General features: G+C 46.1%; 1 protein-coding gene and 1 long non-coding RNA gene across 4 annotated transcripts in view; both read left to right on the top strand.

Annotated features, from left to right (window-relative positions):
- The window catches only part of gbe1b (glucan (1,4-alpha-), branching enzyme 1b), a 318,001-nt gene that overhangs the window by 173,857 nt on the left and 124,105 nt on the right, over nucleotides 1-20,039 (top strand). The gene's annotated exons all lie outside the window — the stretch shown is intronic.
- LOC123729302 (uncharacterized) lies at nucleotides 1,774-9,059 on the top strand. Of its 3 annotated transcripts, XR_006761047.1 has the most exons (7): nucleotides 1,774-3,814; nucleotides 4,252-4,592; nucleotides 4,693-4,833; nucleotides 5,517-5,957; nucleotides 6,116-7,156; nucleotides 7,457-7,797; nucleotides 8,057-9,058. It is a non-coding gene; the product is annotated as an uncharacterized lncRNA (long non-coding RNA). The 3 variants fall into 3 exon arrangements; XR_006761048.1 differs by lacking the exons at nucleotides 1,774-3,814; nucleotides 4,252-4,592; nucleotides 4,693-4,833 and adding an exon at nucleotides 5,346-5,416 and having other exon boundaries at nucleotides 5,476-5,957; XR_006761046.1 differs by lacking the exons at nucleotides 1,774-3,814; nucleotides 4,252-4,592; nucleotides 4,693-4,833 and having other exon boundaries at nucleotides 5,350-5,957; nucleotides 8,057-9,059.

Raw genomic sequence — 20,039 nt, 5'->3', positions numbered from 1 at the left:
TTACTCCTTATATACCTGTTGACCAGAGATCTAGAGGCCTGGGTCGACAGACCTAGAGGCCCGGGTCGACAGACCTAGAGGCCCGGGTCGACAGACCTAGAGGCCCGGGTCGACAGACCTAGAGGCCCGGGTCGACAGACCTAGAGGCCCGGGTCGACAGACCTAGAGGCCCGGGTCGACAGACCTAGAGGCCCGGGTCGATAGACCTAGAGGCCCGGGTCGACAGACTTAGAGGCCCGGGTCGACAGACCTAGATATAGTGTTGTTATATATATATCACATCACTTGCAGTTGACATCAGTTTTCAAACAAGTTAACAGCTGCTGAAGAAAAAAATATGTATTTAGAGAAAACAATTTGGCAAATTCACTCTTGATGTTTCAACAGTAAGTTTAAGGTGAGGTGAGTTGTATACTGAACCAAAATATAAACACAACATGCAACAATTTCAAAATGTTCATAGAAGGAAACCAGTCTATTAAAAATAAATTCATTCATTTTCTAGATTTCACATGACTGTGCAGGGGCGTAGCCATGGGTGGGCTTGGGAGGGCATAGGCCCACCCACTTGGGAGCCAGGTCCACCCAATCAGAAATAGTTTTTCCCCACAAAAGGGCTTTATTACAGACAGAAATAGAAATACTCCTCAGACCCCCCCAGACGATCCCGCAGGTGTTGAAGCGTCCAGGGCTGGCGTGGTTACACGTGGTCTGCGGTTGTGAGGCTGGTTGGATGTACCGCCAAATTCTCTAAAATGACGTTGGAGGTGGCTAATGGTAGAGAAATGAACATTTAATTTTCTGGCGACAGCTCTGTTGGACATTCCTGCAGTCAGCATGCAAATTGCACGCTCCCTCAACTTGAGTCATCTGTGGCATTTTGAGTGGCCTTTTATTGTCCTCAGCACAAGGTGCACCTGTGTAATAATCATGCTGTTTAATCAGCTTCTTGATATGCCACACCTGTCAGGTGGATGGATTGTCTTGACAAGTGACAAATGCTTAATAACAGGGACATAAAGAACTATGTGCAGAAATTCATTGTGTAATAATCTTTTGTGCATATGAACCATTTCTGGGATCTTTTTATTCCAGCTCATGAAAAATGGGACCAACACTTTAAATGTTGCGTTTTATATTTTTGATCAGAATATGTATTCAGAGCGAGAGCTGAGCATTTGTAAAATAAAATAAAAGTTGGCCATGAGGTGTCCGAGGATGAAGGATCAAAAGATTATAGGAAGTAGAAGTCGAGGAAATAATGTTTTATTAATTCATACTAATTTCCAAAATGAACTGAGACATCTGTGAGTCACTAAACCATTGTAATTCCGCTTATGTACAGCTTTCATGCTGTGAAAATGTAATGAATTAATTAAGAAGGATATAGAAAGTGTATCGGGCTCTGCTCTCGGTGTGTGATAAGTGAAGGTGGTTATTATCGAGATGAGAGCAGAGGTACTTTACTGTATGTGCTGCGAGCTGTGAATGTTACATTAATGAAGGTCTTTGTACGTCTCAGTCAGGGCGCTTTATTTTCTACTATTGCTCTTAATTGCACTCCAGTAGGAATGGAAATGTCAAGGTCCCCTGAGAGAGAGAGAGGGAGAGAGAGAGAGAGAGAGAGAGAGAGAGAGAGAGGGAGAGAGAGGGAGAGAGAGAGGGAGAGAGAGAGAGGGAGAGAGAGAGAGAGAGAGAGAGAGAGGGAGAGGGAGGGAGAGAGAGAGAGAGAGGGAGAGAGAGAGGGAGGGAGGGAGAGAGAGGGAGAGAGAGAGAGAGAGAGAGAGAGAGACAGAGAGAGACAGACAGAGAGAGAGAGCCTCTCCTCCTCCTGTCCTTGGCTCCAGGATGAAAAGCTGAATGAGACAGAAGGCGTGTAATGGTTGTTGGATAAGAGAAACAGCACTGTTCATTTCATTAAAAAAAGTCCCTGTGTTCCAAATGACACACTCTTCCCTATATAAAGTGCACTACTTTTGACCAGAGCCCATAGAGCCCTGGTAAACAGTAGTGTACTATATAGGAAAAAAGTTTGAAATTAGGAATGCACAACAAGCATTTCACTACACTCAAATTAAAATCTGCTAACCATGTGTATGTGACAAATACGATTTGATTAGATTTTTTTAGATGAGTAATTATGAAAACTGTCAAAGCAGTGTGACTGTAAATGAAAGGTGCACGTTCCCTCAGATGAAAGGTGCACGTTCCCTCAGATGAGAGGTGCACGTTCCCTCAGAAGAAAGGTGCACGTTCCCTCAGATGAGAGGTGCACGTTCCCTCAGATGAAAGGTGCACGTTCCCTCAGATGAAAGGTGCACGTTCCCTCAGATGAGAGGTGCACGTTCCCTCAGATGAGAGGTGCACGTTCCCTCAGATGAGAGGTGCACGTTCCCTCAGATGAGAGGTGCACGTTCCCTCAGATGAAAGGTGCACGTTCCCTCAGATGAGAGGTGCACGTTCCCTCAGATGAGAGGTGCACGTTCCCTCAGATGAAAGGTGCACGTTCCCTCAGATGAAAGGTGCACGTTCCCTCAGATGAAAGGTGCACGTTCCCTCAGATGAGCGGAGGAGAACGTGAATCTTACAGGACCTTACAGAAAGGTTGTCTAGTGCTACGGGGTCATTATTCAGGATGTAACCTTTTGTCATGTTTTCTTAATAAAGTGGAGGCCAATTCAACTGAGACACATTATGTTTCTATCTATATAACTTCATAAGCACCGTGTCCTCTACCTGACAGACTATATAGCGCAACTAGGACTCCAGTATAGCACAATACTGGGAAAAGCACTAAAGGACCTGGATTCAATGAATGCTGCATATCTGGTTCTAGAAGCATGATATCTGGTTCTAGAAGCATGAAATTTGGTTCTAGAAGCATGATTTCTGGTTCTAGATGGTTCTAGAAGTAGTTAACATACACATTTGATCTCTCATTCTCTCTCTTTCTCTTCCCCCACGTTTGAAAAATGAAAACTATAATGAAACTATTATCTTTGAATCCCAAATAAAATAATAAACATTATGAATTATGTTGATTTTCAGTTTTTTGTTTTCTAAACTTTGGACAAAATTGAAATGAGGTTTTCAAGCTTATCTTTCTAATGGGGTTTTCAAGCTGTTATTTATTTTGGCTTGTTTGCATTATCTACCTTCACTAAAGTAGAGAGGTACTAGGAGAACCCTAGAGAGTAGGAGAACCTTAGAGAGTAAACAGGACAGTAGAGAGGTACTAGGAGAACCCTATAGAGTAAACAGGACAGTAGAGAGGTACTAGGAGAACCCTAGAGAGTAAACAGGACAGTAGAGAGGTACTAGGAGAACCCTAGAAAGTAGGATAACCTTAGAGAGTAAACAGGACAGTAGAGAGGTACTAGGAGAACCTTAGAGAGTAAACAGGACAGTAGAGAGGTACTAGGAGAACCTTAGAGAGTAGGAGAACCTTAGAGAGTAAACAGGACAGTAGAGAGGTACTAGGAGAACCTTAGAGAGTAAACAGGACAGTAGAGAGGTACTAGGAGAACCTTAGAGCGTAAACAGGACAGTAGAGATGTACTAGGAGAACCCTAGAAAGTAGGAGAACCCTAGAGAGTAAACAGGACAGTAGAGAGGTACTAGGAGAACCCTAGAAAGTAGGAGAACCCTAGAGAGTAAACAGGACAGTAGAGAGGTACTAGGAGAACCTTAGAGAGTAAACAGGACAGTAGAGAGGTACTAGGAGAACCTTAGAGAGTAAACAGGACAGTAGAGAGGTACTAGGAGAACCCTAGAAAGTAGGAGAACCCTAGAGAGTAAACAGGACAGTAGAGAGGTACTAGGAGAACCCTAGAGAGTAAACAGGACAGTAGAGAGGTACTAGGAGAACCCTAGAAAGTAGGAGAACCTTAGAGAGTAAACAGGACAGTAGAGAGGTACTAGGAGAACCCTAGAAAGTAGGATAACCTTAGAGAGTAAACAGGACAGTAGAGAGGTACTAGGAGAACCTTAGAGAGTAAACAGGACAGTAGAGAGGTACTAGGAGAACCTTAGAGAGTAGGACAACCTTAGAGAGTAAACAGGACAGTAGAGAGGTACTAGGAGAACCTTAGAGCGTAAACAGGACAGTAGAGAGGTACTAGGAGAACCTTACATAATACTAGGGACCCTAGAAAGTAGGAGAACCCTAGAGAGTAAACAGGACAGTAGAGAGGTACTAGGAGAACCCTAGAAAGTAGGAGAACCCTAGAGAGTAAACAGGACAGTAGAGAGGTACTAGGAGAACCTTAGAGAGTAAACAGGACAGTAGAGAGGTACTAGGAGAACCTTAGAGAGTAAACAGGACAGTAGAGAGGTACTAGGAGAACCCTAGAAAGTAGGAGAACCCTAGAGAGTAAACAGGACAGTAGAGAGGTACTAGGAGAACCCTAGAGAGTAAACAGGACAGTAGAGAGGTACTAGGAGAACCCTAGAAAGTAGGAGAACCTTAGAGAGTAAACAGGACAGTAGAGCGGTACTAGGAGAACCCTAGAAAGTAGGATAACCTTAGAGAGTAAACAGGACAGTAGAGAGGTACTAGGAGAACCCTAGAGAGTAAACAGGACAGTAGAGAGGTAGTAGGAGAACCTTAGAGAGTAAACAGGACAGTAGAGCGGTACTAGGAGAACCCTAGAAAGTAGGAGAACCTTAGAGATTAAACAGGACAGTAGAGAGGTACTAGGAGAACCTTAGAGAGTAAACAGGACAGTAGAGAGGTACTAGGAGAACCTTAGAGAGTAAACAGGACAGTAGAGAGGTACTAGGAGAACCTTAGAGAGTAGGAGAACCTTAGAGAGTAAACAGGACAGTAGAGAGGTACTAGGAGAACCTTAGAGAGTAAACAGGACAGTAGAGAGGTACTAGGAGAACCCTAGAAAGTAGGAGAACCTTAGAGAGTAAACAGGACAGTAGAGAGGTACTAGGAGAACCCTAGAAAGTAGGAGAACCTTAGAGAGTAAACAGGACAGTAGAGAGGTACTAGGAGAACCTTAGAGAGTAAACAGGACAGTAGAGAGGTACTAGGAGAACCTTAGAGAGTAAACAGGACAGTAGAGAGGTACTAGGAGAACCTTAGAGAGTAGGAGAACCCTAGAGAGTAAACAGGACAGTAGAGAGGCACTAGGAGAACCTTAGAGAGTAAACAGGACAGTAGAGAGGTACTAGGAGAACCTTAGAGAGTAAACAGGACAGTAGAGAGGTACTAGGAGAACCTTAGAGAGTAGGAGAACCTTAGAGAGTAAACAGGACAGTAGAGAGGTACTAGGAGAACCTTAGAGAGTAAACAGGACAGTAGAGAGGTACTAGGAGAACCTTAGAGACGTAAACAGGACAGTAGAGAGGTACTAGGAGAACCCTAGAAAGTAGGAGAACCCTAGAGAGTAAACAGGACAGTAGAGAGGTACTAGGAGAACCCTAGAAAGTAGGAGAACCCTAGAGAGTAAACAGGACAGTAGAGAGGTACTAGGAGAACCTTAGAGAGTAAACAGGACAGTAGAGAGGTACTAGGAGAACCTTAGAGAGTAAACAGGACAGTAGAGAGGTACTAGGAGAACCTTAGAGCGTAAACAGGACAGTAGAGAGGTACTAGGAGAACCCTAGAAAGTAGGAGAACCCTAGAGAGTAAACAGGACAGTAGAGAGGTACTAGGAGAACCCTAGAAAGTAGGAGAACCCTAGAGAGTAAACAGGACAGTAGAGAGGTACTAGGAGAACCTTAGAGAGTAAACAGGACAGTAGAGAGGTACTAGGAGAACCTTAGAGAGTAAACAGGACAGTAGAGAGGTACTAGGAGAACCCTAGAAAGTAGGAGAACCCTAGAGAGTAAACAGGACAGTAGAGAGGTACTAGGAGAACCCTAGAGAGTAAACAGGACAGTAGAGAGGTACTAGGAGAACCCTAGAAAGTAGGAGAACCTTAGAGAGTAAACAGGACAGTAGAGAGGTACTAGGAGAACCCTAGAAAGTAGGATAACCTTAGAGAGTAAACAGGACAGTAGAGAGGTACTAGGAGAACCTTAGAGAGTAAACAGGACAGTGAGAGGTACTAGGAGAACCTTAGAGAGTAGGAGAACCTTAGAGAGTAAACAGGACAGTAGAGAGGTACTAGGAGAACCTTAGAGAGTAAACAGGACAGTAGAGAGGTACTAGGAGAACCTTAGAGCGTAAACAGGACAGTAGAGAGGTACTAGGAGAACCCTAGAAAGTAGGAGAACCCTAGAGAGTAAACAGGACAGTAGAGAGGTACTAGGAGAACCCTAGAAAGTAGGAGAACCCTAGAGAGTAAACAGGACAGTAGAGAGGTACTAGGAGAACCTTAGAGAGTAAACAGGACAGTAGAGAGGTACTAGGAGAACCTTAGAGAGTAAACAGGACAGTAGAGAGGTACTAGGAGAACCCTAGAAAGTAGGAGAACCCTAGAGAGTAAACAGGACAGTAGAGAGGTACTAGGAGAACCCTAGAGAGTAAACAGGACAGTAGAGAGGTACTAGGAGAACACTAGAAAGTAGGAGAACCTTAGAGAGTAAACAGGACAGTAGAGCGGTACTAGGAGAACCCTAGAAAGTAGGAGAACCTTAGAGAGTAAACAGGACAGTAGAGAGGTACTAGGAGAACCCTAGAGAGTAAACAGGACAGTAGAGAGGTAGTAGGAGAACCTTAGAGAGTAAACAGGACAGTAGAGCGGTACTAGGAGAACCCTAGAAAGTAGGAGAACCTTAGAGAGTAAACAGGACAGTAGAGAGGTACTAGGAGAACCTTAGAGAGTAAACAGGACAGTAGAGAGGTACTAGGAGAACCTTAGAGAGTAGGAGAACCTTAGAGAGTAAACAGGACAGTAGAGAGGTACTAGGAGAACCTTAGAGAGTAAACAGGACAGTAGAGAGGTACTAGGAGAACCTTAGAGCGTAAACAGGACAGTAGAGAGGTACTAGGAGAACCCTAGAAAGTAGGAGAACCCTAGAGAGTAAACAGGACAGTAGAGAGGTACTAGGAGAACCCTAGAAAGTAGGAGAACCCTAGAGAGTAAACAGGACAGTAGAGAGGTACTAGGAGAACCTTAGAGAGTAAACAGGACAGTAGAGAGGTACTAGGAGAACCTTAGAGAGTAGGAGAACCTTAGAGAGTAAACAGGACAGTAGAGAGGTACTAGGAGAACCTTAGAGAGTAAACAGGACAGTAGAGAGGTACTAGGAGAACCCTAGAAAGTAGGAGAACCTTAGAGAGTAAACAGGACAGTAGAGAGGTACTAGGAGAACCTTAGAGAGTAGGAGAACCCTAGAGAGTAAACAGGACAGTAGAGAGGCACTAGGAGAACCTTAGAGAGTAAACAGGACAGTAGAGAGGTACTAGGAGAACCTTAGAGAGTAAACAGGACAGTAGAGAGGTACTAGGAGAACCTTAGAGAGTAGGAGAACCTTAGAGAGTAAACAGGACAGTAGAGAGGTACTAGGAGAACCTTAGAGAGTAAACAGGACAGTAGAGAGGTACTAGGAGAACCTTAGAGCGTAAACAGGACAGTAGAGAGGTACTAGGAGAACCCTAGAAAGTAGGAGAACCCTAGAGAGTAAACAGGACAGTAGAGAGGTACTAGGAGAACCCTAGAAAGTAGGAGAACCCTAGAGAGTAAACAGGACAGTAGAGAGGTACTAGGAGAACCTTAGAGAGTAAACAGGACAGTAGAGAGGTACTAGGAGAACCTTAGAGAGTAAACAGGACAGTAGAGAGGTACTAGGAGAACCCTAGAAAGTAGGAGAACCCTAGAGAGTAAACAGGACAGTAGAGAGGTACTAGGAGAACCCTAGAGAGTAAACAGGACAGTAGAGAGGTACTAGGAGAACCCTAGAAAGTAGGAGAACCTTAGAGAGTAAACAGGACAGTAGAGAGGTACTAGGAGAACCCTAGAAAGTAGGATAACCTTAGAGAGTAAACAGGACAGTAGAGAGGTACTAGGAGAACCTTAGAGAGTAAACAGGACAGTAGAGAGGTACTAGGAGAACCTTAGAGAGTAGGAGAACCTTAGAGAGTAAACAGGACAGTAGAGAGGTACTAGGAGAACCTTAGAGAGTAAACAGGACAGTAGAGAGGTACTAGGAGAACCTTAGAGCGTAAACAGGACAGTAGAGAGGTACTAGGAGAACCCTAGAAAGTAGGAGAACCCTAGAGAGTAAACAGGACAGTAGAGAGGTACTAGGAGAACCCTAGAAAGTAGGAGAACCCTAGAGAGTAAACAGGACAGTAGAGAGGTACTAGGAGAACCTTAGAGAGTAAACAGGACAGTAGAGAGGTACTAGGAGAACCTTAGAGAGTAAACAGGACAGTAGAGAGGTACTAGGAGAACCCTAGAAAGTAGGAGAACCCTAGAGAGTAAACAGGACAGTAGAGAGGTACTAGGAGAACCCTAGAGAGTAAACAGGACAGTAGAGAGGTACTAGGAGAACCCTAGAAAGTAGGAGAACCTTAGAGAGTAAACAGGACAGTAGAGAGGTACTAGGAGAACCCTAGAGAGTAAACAGGACAGTAGAGAGGTACTAGGAGAACCCTAGAAAGTAGGAGAACCTTAGAGTGTAAACAGGACAGTAGAGCGGTACTAGGAGAACCCTAGAAAGTAGGAGAACCTTAGAGAGTAAACAGGACAGTAGAGAGGTACTAGGAGAACCTTAGAGAGTAGGAGAACCTTAGAGAGTAAACAGGACAGTAGAGAGGCACTAGGAGAACCCTAGAAAGTAGGAGAACCTTAGAGAGTAAACAGGACAGTAGAGAGGTACTAGGAGAACCCTAGAAAGTAGGAGAACCTTAGAGAGTAAACAGGACAGTAGAGAGGCACTAGGAGAACCTTAGAGAGTAAACAGGACAGTAGAGAGGTACTAGGAGAACCTTAGAGAGTAGGAGAACCCTAGAGAGTAAACAGGACAGTAGAGAGGCACTAGGAGAACCTTAGAGAGTAAACAGGACAGTAGAGAGGTACTAGGAGAACCTTAGAGAGTAAACAGGACAGTAGAGAGGTACTAGGAGAACCTTAGAGAGTAAACAGGACAGTAGAGAGGTACTAGGAGAACCTTAGAGAGTAGGAGAACCTTAGAGAGTAAACAGGACAGTAGAGAGGTACTAGGAGAACCTTAGAGCGAAGAGGCAGAATGGCACCCTATTCCCTTTAAATTGCAATATTTTTGACCAGCGTTTTTTGTTAAAAGTAGGGCACTGTAAAGGGATTAGGGTGTATTTTTGCATGTTTACTCGGTGTAAGCAAGCGGAGCCATGAGTGATTGAGTCTACTGCCACCATCTCACCCTGATGCACCTCCCACCCTACCCATGCTGCCTCCTCCCATCCTCCCTCCTTCAGCATCCTCCCACCCTACCCATGCTGCCTCCTCCCATCCTCCCTCCTTCAGCATCCTCCCACCCTACCCATGCTGCCTCCTCCCATCCTCCCTCCTTCAGCATCCTCCCACCCTACCCATGCTGCCTCCTCCCATCCTCCCTCCTTCAGCATCCTCCCACCCTACCCATGCTGCCTCCTCCCATCCTCCCTCCTTCAGCATCCTCCCACCCTACCCATGCTGCCTCCTCCCATCCTCCCTCCTTCAGCATCTTCCCACCCTACCCATGCTGCCTCCTCCCATCATCCCTCCTTCAGCATCCTCCCACCCTACCCATGCTGCCTCCCCAACCTCCTCCCATCCTCCCTCCTTCAGCATCCTCCCACCCTACCCATGCTGCCTCCTCCCATCCTCCCTCCTTCAGCATCCTCCCACCCTACCCATGCTGCCTCCCCAACCTCCTCCCATCCTCCCTCCTTCAGCATCCTCCCACCCTACCTTCCAGTTTCCTTCCTCCCATACCTCTCCAGCTTACCCCTCTCTTCTCTCTCTCTCTCTCTCTCTCTCTCCACCCTGCCTCTGTGTTCTGACTGGCCACTTAATCAATGTTAATGACCGGCTCACAAATCTTCCTCTACAGGCCGTGTGTCCGGAGACAACCAGGACATCTCCGTCTTTAATTAGGCAGAACCAACATAATAGTACTATTCAGGAGGAGAGGTCACAGAGCTATAGGAGGGGGACCAGTATAATAGTACTGTTCAGGAGGAGAGGTCACAGAGCTATAGGAGGAGAGGTCACGGGTCTATAGGAGGAGAGGTCACAGAGCTATAGGAGGGGGACCAGTATAATAGTACTGTTCAGGAGGAGAGGTCACAGAGCTATAGGAGGGGGACCAGTATAATAGTACTGTTCAGGAGGAGAGGTCACAGAGCTATAGGAGGGGGACCAGTATAATAGTACTGTTCAGGAGGAGAGGTCACAGAGCTATAGGAGGGGGACCAGTATAATAGTACTGTTCAGGAGGAGAGGTCACAGAGGCTATAGGAGGGGGACCAGTATAATAGTACTGTTCAGGAGGAGAGGTCACAGAGCTATAGGAGGGGGGACCAGTATAATAGTACTGTTCAGGAGGAGAGGTCACAGAGCTATAGGAGGGGGAGGGAAGGAGGGAAAGAGATGGGGGGGGACCAGTATAATAGTACTGTTCAGGAGGAGAGGTCACAGAGCTATAGGAGGGGGACCAGTATAATAGTACTGTTCAGGAGGAGAGGTCACAGAGCTATAGGAGGGGGACCAGTATAATAGTACTGTTCAGGAGGAGAGGTCACAGAGCTATAGGAGGGGGAGGGAAGGAGGGAAAGAGATGGGGGGGGGGACCAGTATAATAGTACTGTTCAGGAGGAGAGGTCACAGAGCTATAGGAGGGGGACCAGTATAATAGTACTGTTCAGGAGGAGAGGTCACAGAGCTATAGGAGGGGGAGGGAAGGAGGGAAAGAGATGGGGGGGGACCAGTATAATAGTACTGTTCAGGAGGAGAGGTCACAGAGCTATAGGAGGGGGACCAGTATAATAGTACTGTTCAGGAGGAGAGGTCACAGAGCTATAGGAGGGGGGACCAGTATAATAGTACTGTTCAGGAGGAGAGGTCACAGAGCTATAGGAGGGGGACCAGTATAATAGTACTGTTCAGGAGGAGAGGTCACAGAGCTATAGGAGGGGGACCAGTATAATAGTACTGTTCAGGAGGAGAGGTCACAGAGCTATAGGAGGGGGACCAGTATAATAGTACTGTTCAGGAGGAGAGGTCACAGAGCTATAGGAGGGGGACCAGTATAATAGTACTGTTCAGGAGGAGAGGTCACAGAGCTATAGGAGGGGGACCAGTATAATAGTACTGTTCAGGAGGAGAGGTCACAGAGCTATAGGAGGGGGACCAGTATAATAGTACTGTTCAGGAGGAGAGGTCACAGAGCTATAGGAGGGGGACCAGTATAATAGTACTGTTCAGGAGGAGAGGTCACAGAGCTATAGGAGGGGGACCAGTATAATAGTACTGTTCAGGAGGAGAGGTCACGGGGCTATAGGAGGAGAGGTCACAGAGCTATAGGAGGGGGAGGGAAGGAGGGAAAGAGATGGGAGGGGGACCAGTATAATAGTACTGTTCAGGAGGAGAGGTCACAGAGCTATAGGAGGGGGACCAGTATAATAGTACTGTTCAGGAGGAGAGGTCACAGAGCTATAGGAGGGGGAGGGAAGGAGGGAAAGAGATGGGGGGGGACCAGTATAATAGTACTGTTCAGGAGGAGAGGTCACAGAGCTATAGGAGGGGAGGAAGGAGGAAAGAGATGGGGGGGGACCAGTATAATAGTACTGTTCAGGAGGAGAGGTCACAGAGCTATAGGAGGGGGACCAGTATAATAGTACTGTTCAGGAGGAGAGGTCACAGAGCTATAGGAGGGGGACCAGTATAATAGTACTGTTCAGGAGGAGAGGTCACAGAGCTATAGGAGGGGGACCAGTATAATAGTACTGTTCAGGAGGAGAGGTCACAGAGCTATAGGAGGGGGACCAGTATAATAGTACTGTTCAGGAGGAGAGGTCACAGAGCTATAGGAGGGGGACCAGTATAATAGTACTGTTCAGGAGGAGAGGTCACAGAGCTATAGGAGGGGGACCAGTATAATAGTACTGTTCAGGAGGAGAGGTCACAGAGCTATAGGAGGGGGACCAGTATAATAGTACTGTTCAGGAGGAGAGGTCACAGAGCTATAGGAGGGGGACCAGTATAATAGTACTGTTCAGGAGGAGAGGTCACAGAGCTATAGGAGGGGGACCAGTATAATAGTACTGTTCAGGAGGAGAGGTCACGGGGCTATAGGAGGAGAGGTCACGGGGCTATAGGAGGAGAGGTCACAGAGCTATAGGAGGGGGACCAGTATAATAGTACTGTTCAGGAGGAGAGGTCACAGAGCTATAGGAGGGGGACCAGTATAATAGTACTGTTCAGGAGGAGAGGTCACAGAGCTATAGGAGGGGGACCAGTATAATAGTACTGTTCAGGAGGAGAGGTCACAGAGCTATAGGAGGGGGACCAGTATAATAGTACTGTTCAGGAGGAGAGGTCACAGAGCTATAGGAGGGGGACCAGTATAATAGTACTGTTCAGGAGGAGAGGTCACAGAGCTATAGGAGGGGAGGAAGGAGGAAAGAGATGGGGGGGGGGACCAGTATAATAGTACTGTTCAGGAGGAGAGGTCACAGAGCTATAGGAGGGGGACCAGTATAATAGTACTGTTCAGGAGGAGAGGTCACGGGGCTATAGGAGGAGAGGTCACGGGGCTATAGGAGGAGAGATCACGGGGCTATAGGAGGAGAGGTCACGGGGCTATAGGAGGAGAGGTCACGGGGCTATAGGAGGAGAGGTCACGGGGCTAGGAGGAGGAGAGGTCACAGAGGCTAGAGGAGGAGAGGTCACAGGCTAGAGGAGGAGAGGTCACGGGGCTACTGTTCAGGAGGAGAGGTCACGAGAGCTATAGGAGGGGGGACCAGTATAATAGTACTGTTCAGGAGGAGAGGTCACAGAGCTATAGGAGGGGGACCAGTATAATAGTACTGTTCAGGAGGAGAGGTCACAGAGCTATAGGAGGGGGACCAGTATAATAGTACTGTTCAGGAGGAGAGGTCACAGAGCTATAGGAGGGGGACCAGTATAATAGTACTGTTCAGGAGGAGAGGTCACAGAGCTATAGGAGGAGAGGTCACGGGGCTATAGGAGGAGAGGTCACGGGGCTATAGGAGGAGAGGTCACGGGGCTATAGGAGGAGAGGTCACGGGGCTATAGGAGGAGAGGTCACGGGGCTAGAGGAGGAGAGGTCACGGGGCTATAGGAGGAGAGGTCACGGGGCTATAGGAGGAGAGGTCACGGGGCTATAGGAGGAGAGGTCACGGGGCTAGAGGAGGAGAGGTCACGGGGCTAGAGGAGGAGAGGTCACGGGGCTAGAGGAGGAGAGGTCACGGGGCTAGAGGAGGAGAGGTCACGGGGCTAGAGGAGGAGAGGTCACGGGGCTAGAGGGAGTGTTTTTAAAAGCCTCCCTGACCCATTGGTTCCTCAATTGATCTGTGTGTCAGAATCCCTCCTGTGGAACACTAATTCACAGACAGACTTCAGCTCAGCCAGATAATTACTGTAGACCTCCTACAGGGAGGAGAGGAATGGAGAAGAGGAAACGTAAGTATCACACTTCATCCCCCCCAGATACTGTGAAATACCTTCCTCCTTCCTTTTCTGTGTTCTCTCTCACTCTTCTGCAGATTAATGAACTTTCTGCCCACGCAAATTCTCTTGCTCGTTCGCTCTCTCACTGCTTCTCTCTCTCTCTCTCTCTCTCTCTCTGTCTCTCTCTCACTGCTTCTTTCACTGCTTGTCTGTCTATCTCTCGCTCTCTCCCTCTCTCTCTCTCTCTCGCTCTCTCACTGCTTCTCTCTCTCTCTCTCTCTGTCTCTCTCTCACTGCTTCTTTCACTGCTTGTCTGTCTCTCTCTCTCTCTGTCTCTCTCTCACTGCTTCTTTCACTGCTTGTCTGTCTCTCTCTCTGTCACTGCTTCTCTCTCAACGCTTCTCTCTCTCTCTTTCTCTCAACACTACTCTCTCGCTCGTGTTCTCTCTCTCTCTCACTGCATCTCTCTCACTGCTTCTCTCTCTCACTACCTCTCTCTATCGCTCTCTATCTCTCTGCCTCGGGCTTTACTAGCTCCTGTAAAATTGTGCTCTGTTCTCTCACCTCACAGTGTAATCATCCTTGCAGAAGGAGTGCAGGGAGAGAAGAGACGGGGAGAGCGTTGTCTAACTCTGCCACCTCCGGTTCCCTCCATACAGGCAGACCCGGGGAGGGCAATTAGCTAATAGAATCACCCTGGATGAGACTGAACGCTGCAGTTAGTGAGGCCAAGTGCGAGGTGAACATGGGGTGCGAGGTGAACATGGGGTGAGAGGTGAACATGGGGTGAGAGGTGAAACGGAGAGTGTTTGTGGACAGATGCACACGTACAAACAAACACACACATGGTTCAGTAAGCAAAGCATTTTCCACCTTCACAGGCAGAGACGGTCATTAGCCCACATTATTGTTCGCTACTTTAATGGGTAATATAAAATAAAATAAAATGTTATTGGTCACATACACATGGTTAGCAGATGTTAATGTGAGTGTAGTGAAATGCTTGTGCTTCTAGTTCCGACAGTAATATGCAGTAATATCTAACAAGTAATCTAACAATTTCCCAACAACTACCTAATACACACAAATCTAAAGGGGTGAATGAGAATATGTACATATAAATATATGGATGAGTGATGGCCGAGCGGCATAGGCAAGGCGCAGTAGATGGTATAAAATACAGTATATACACATGAGATGAGTAATGTAAGATATGTAAACATTATTAAAGTGGTATTATTTAAAGTGACTAGTGATCCATTTATTAAAGTGGCCAGTGATTGAGTCTCAATGTAGGCAGCAGCCTCTCTGAGTTAGTGATGGCTGTTTAACAGTCTGATGGCCTTGAGATAGAAGCTGTTTTTCAGTCTCTCGGTCCCAGCTTTGATGCACCTGTACTGACCTCACCTTCTGGATGGTAGCGGGGTGAACAGGCAGTGGCTCGGGTGGTTGTTGTCCTTGATGATCTTTTTGGCCTTCCTGTGACATCGGGTGGTGTAGGTGTCCTGGAGGGCAGGTAGTTTGCCCCCGGTGATGCGTTGTGCAGACCTCACTACCCTCTGGAGAGCCTTACGGTTGTGGGTGGAGCAGCTGCCGTACCAGGCGGTGATACAGCCCGACAGGATGCTCTCGATTGTGCATCTGTAAAAGTTTGTCAGGGTTTTGGTGACAAGCCAAATTTCTTCAGCCTCCTGAGGTTGAAGAGGCGCTGCTGTGCCTTCTTCACCACGCTGTCTGTGTGGGTGGACCATTTCAGTTTGTTCCTGATGTGTACACCGAGGAACTTAAAACTCTCCACCCTCTCCACTACTGTCCCGTCGATGTGGATAGGGGGGTGCTCCCTCTGCTGTTTCCTGAAGTCCACGATCATCTCCTTTGTTTTGTTGATATTGAGTGTGAGGTTGTTTTCCTGACACCACACTCCGAGGGCCCTCACCTCCTCCCTGTAGGCCGTCTCGTCGCTGTTGGTAATCAAGCCTACCACTGTAGTGTCGTCTGCAAACTTGATGATTGAGTTGGAAGCGTGCATGGCCACGCAGTCATGGGTGAACAGGGAGTACAGGAAGAGGCTGAGCTCGCACCCTTGTGGGGACCCAGTGTTGAGGATCCGCGAAGTGGAGATGTTATTTCCTACCTTCGCCACCTGTGGGCGGCCCGTCAGGAAGTCCAGGACCCAGTTGCACAGGGCGGGGATCAGACCCAGGGCCCCGAGCTTAATGATGAGCTTGGACTGTACTATGGTGTTGAATGCTGAGCTAGAGTCAATGAACAGCATTCTTACATAGGTATTCCTCTTGTCCAGATGGGTTAGGGCAATGTGATGACGATTGCATCGTCTGTGGACCTGTTAGCTAATTTAATGATTAGCTACTATTACTGTTAGCTACCTTAATGGTTAATATTACTGTTAGCTACCTTAATGGTTAATATTACTGTTAGCTACCTTAATGGTTAATATTACTGTTAGCTACCTTAATGGTTAATATTACTGTTAGCTACCTTAATGGTAATATTACTGTTAGCTACCTTAATGGTTAATATTACTGTTAGCTACCTTAATGGTTAATATTACTGTTAGCTACCTTAATGGTTAATATTACTGTTAGCTACCTTAATGGTTAATATTACTGTTAGCTACCTTAATGGTTAATATTACTGTTAGCTACTTTAATGGTTAATATTACTGTTAGCTACTTTAATGGTTAATATTACTGTTAGCTACCTTAATGGTTAATATTACTGTTAGCTACCTTAATGGTTAATATTACTGTTAGCTACCTTAATGGTTAATATTACTGTTAGCTACCTTAATGGTAATATTACTGTTAGCTACCTTAATGGTTAATATTACTGTTAGCTACCTTAATGGTTAATATTACTGTTAGCTACCTTAATGGTTAATATTACTGTTAGCTACCTTAATGGTAATATTACTGTTAGCTACTTTAATGGTTAATATTACTGTTAGCTACTTTAATGGTTAATATTACTGTTAGCTACCTTAATGGTAATATTACTGTTATCTACTTTAATGGTTAATATTACTGTTAGCTACTTTAATGGTTAATATTACTGTTAGCTACCTTAATGGTTAATATTACTGTTAGCTACTTTAATGGTTAATATTACTGTTAGCTACCTTAATGGTTAATATTACTGTTAGCTACCTTAATGGTAATATTACTGTTAGCTACCTTAATGGTAATATTACTGTTATCTACTTTAATGGTTAATATTACTGTTAGCTACTTTAATGGTTAATGTTACTGTTAGCTACTTTAATGGTAATATTACTGTTAGCTACTTTAATGGTTACTATTACTGTTAGCTACTTTAATGGTAATATTACTGTTAGCTACTATAATGGTAATATTACTGTTATCTACTTTAATGGTTAATATTACTGTTAGCTACTTTAATGGTTAATATTACTGTTAGCTACTTTAATGGTTAATATTACTGTTAGCTACTTTAATGGTAATATTACTGTTAGCTACTTTAATGGTAATATTACTGTTATCTACTTTAATGGTAATATTACTGTTACCTACTTTAATGGTAATATTACTGTTAGCTACTTTAATGGTAATATTACTGGTCTATTTACCATGGAGGCAAAGGTACCAGGACCACTGAGAGACGGATTGTGTCCCAAGTAGCCCCTATGGGCCCTCGTCAAAAGGGCTTCACTATATCGGGAATAGGGTGCAATTTGGAACACACAGGCGGAGAGAACAACACCCACCTCTTTACATAAACCAGCTAATAATGAAGGAATGAAGTTACTATGTTACATAAACCAGCTAATAATGAAGGAATGAAGTTACTATGTTACATAAACCAGCTAATAATGAAGGAATGAAGTCAGGAGAGATTAAGTATATTCTTTCTGTCAGAGTGAATTGAGTAATAGATAAACCAATCAGGACAGTCATAGCAGGTACACCAATCAGGACAGTCATAGCAGATAGACCAATCAGGACAGTCATAGCAGATAGACCAATCAGGACAGTCATAGCAGATAGACCAATCAGGACAGTCATAGCAGGTACACCAATCAGGACAGTCATAGCAGATAGACCAATCAGGACAGTCATAGCAGATAGACCAATCAGGACAGTCATAGCAGATAGACCAATCAGGACACTCATAGCAGATAGACCAATCAGGACACTCATAGCAGATACACCAATCAGGACACTCATAGCAGATAGACCAATCAGGACAGTCATAGCAGATAGACCAATCAGGACAGTCATAGCAGATAGACAATCAGGACAGTCATAGCAGATAGACCAATCAGGACAGTCATAGCAGATAGACCAATCAGGACAGTCATAGCAGATAGACCAATCAGGACAGTCATAGCAAATACACCAATCAGGACAGTCATAGTAAATACACCAATCAGGTGTAGGCTGGAGAGCAGGGATTCCCTGAGAGTACACACAGCTCCTCCTCTCGTCTCTCTCTCTCTCTCCTCCTCTCTCTCTAATTTGAGAGCTCTCCCTCTCTCCCTCTCTCTTTCTTCCTCGTGCTTAGTTTTCCTTGCTCGCCCCTCTGTTTTCTTCCCCTATCCTTCCCTCCCCTTTCCTCTTCCCCTGTCTTAATTTCCTCTCATCTACCCCTCTCCTCCTCTCCTCTTCCCCTCTTCCTTTCCTCCTCTCCTATTTTCTCCTCCTCCTCTCTCCTATCCTCCTTTCCTCTTCTTCTCCTCCTCCTCTCTCTTCCTCTCCTCCTTTCCTTTCCTCCTTTCCTCTCCGCCTCTCCTCCTCCCCTATCCTCCTCCCCTCTCCTCCTCTCCTCCTCTCCTCCTCTCCTCCTCCCCTCTCCAATCCTCCTTCAGCTCTTAATTGTTTCCATTACATATCAATCTGTTGTAGCTGCAGGGAAGGTTGTCTGTTAAATGTGAGGGCTTTTGTATAATGATCCATTAGGAGTGACGTGGTTCTAATCAGATCCAATCACCAACTTAGACTGCTACCTTATCTGCTGCATTAGGAAAGCTTCATTTTTCACAGCCTGTTGGTGCTAACACACAGATACACACAGCCTGTTGGCGCTAACACACAGATACACACAGCCTATTGGTGTTAACACACAGATACACACAGCCTGTTGGTGCTAACACACAGATACACACAGCCTATTGGTGCTAACACACAGATACAGACAGCCTGTTGGTGCTAACACACAGATACACACAGCCTGTTGGCGCTAACACACAGATACACACAGCCTGTTGGCGCTAACACACAGATACACACAGCCTGTTGGTGCTAACACACAGATACACACAGCCTGTTGGTGCTAACACACAGATACACACAGCCTGTTGGCGCTAACACACAGATACACACAGCCTGTTGGCGCTAACACACAGATACACACAGCCTGTTGGCGCTAACACACAGATACACACAGCCTGTTGGCGCTAACACACAGATACACACAGCCTGTTGGTTGGTGCTAACACACAGATACACACAGCCTGTTGGTTGGTGCTAACACACAGATACACACAGCCTGTTGGTTGGTGCTAACACACAGATACACACAGCCTGTTGGTTGGTGCTAACACACAGATACACACAGCCTGTTGGTTGGTACTAACACACAGATACACACAGCCTGTTGGTTGGTACTAACACACAGATACACACAGCCTGTTGGTTGGTGCTAACACACAGATACACACAGCCTGTTGGTTGGTGCTAACACACATATACACACAGTCTGTTGGCGCTAACACACAGATACACACAGCCTGTTGGCGCTAACACACAGATACACACAGCCTGTTGGTTGGTGCTAACACACAGATACACACAGCCTGTTGGTTGGTGCTAACACACAGATACACACAGCCTGTTGGTTGGTGCTAACACACAGATACACACAGCCTGTTGGTTGGTACTAACACACAGATACACACAGCCTGTTGGTTGGTGCTAACACACAGATACACACAGCCTGTTGGTTGGTGCTAACACACATTTCACACAGTCTGTTGGGGCTAACACACAGATACACACAGCCTGTTGATGCTAACACACCGATACACACAGCCTGTTGATGCTAACACACAGATACACACAGCCTGTTGGTGCTAACACACAGATACACACAGCCTGTTGGTGCTAACACACAGATACACACAGCCTGTTGGTGCTAACACACAGATACACACAGCCTGTTGGTGCTAACACACAGATACACACAGCCTGTTGGTGCTAACACACAGATACACACAGCCTGTTGGTTGGTGCTAACACACAGATACACACAGCCTGTTGGTTGGTGCTAACACACAGATACACACAGCCTGTTGATGCTAACAGCTTTCTGAAGCCACCCACATTAGTCATATTAATCAGTCATACTGGCGATGCAGCGCACACACACAGACTGTGTTCACAGCAGTGCAGGATCCCCAGCTGGAGGAGCCGGGGAACTGGAGAGATGTTCTCCAGCAATGCAAGAGGC

Source organism: Salmo salar, chromosome ssa20, assembly GCF_905237065.1.
Source record: "Salmo salar chromosome ssa20, Ssal_v3.1, whole genome shotgun sequence".
NCBI lineage: Eukaryota > Metazoa > Chordata > Actinopteri > Salmoniformes > Salmonidae > Salmo > Salmo salar.
Note: the sequence above shows the minus strand (reverse complement) of the source record. Positions and strands in the feature narration are given on the sequence as shown.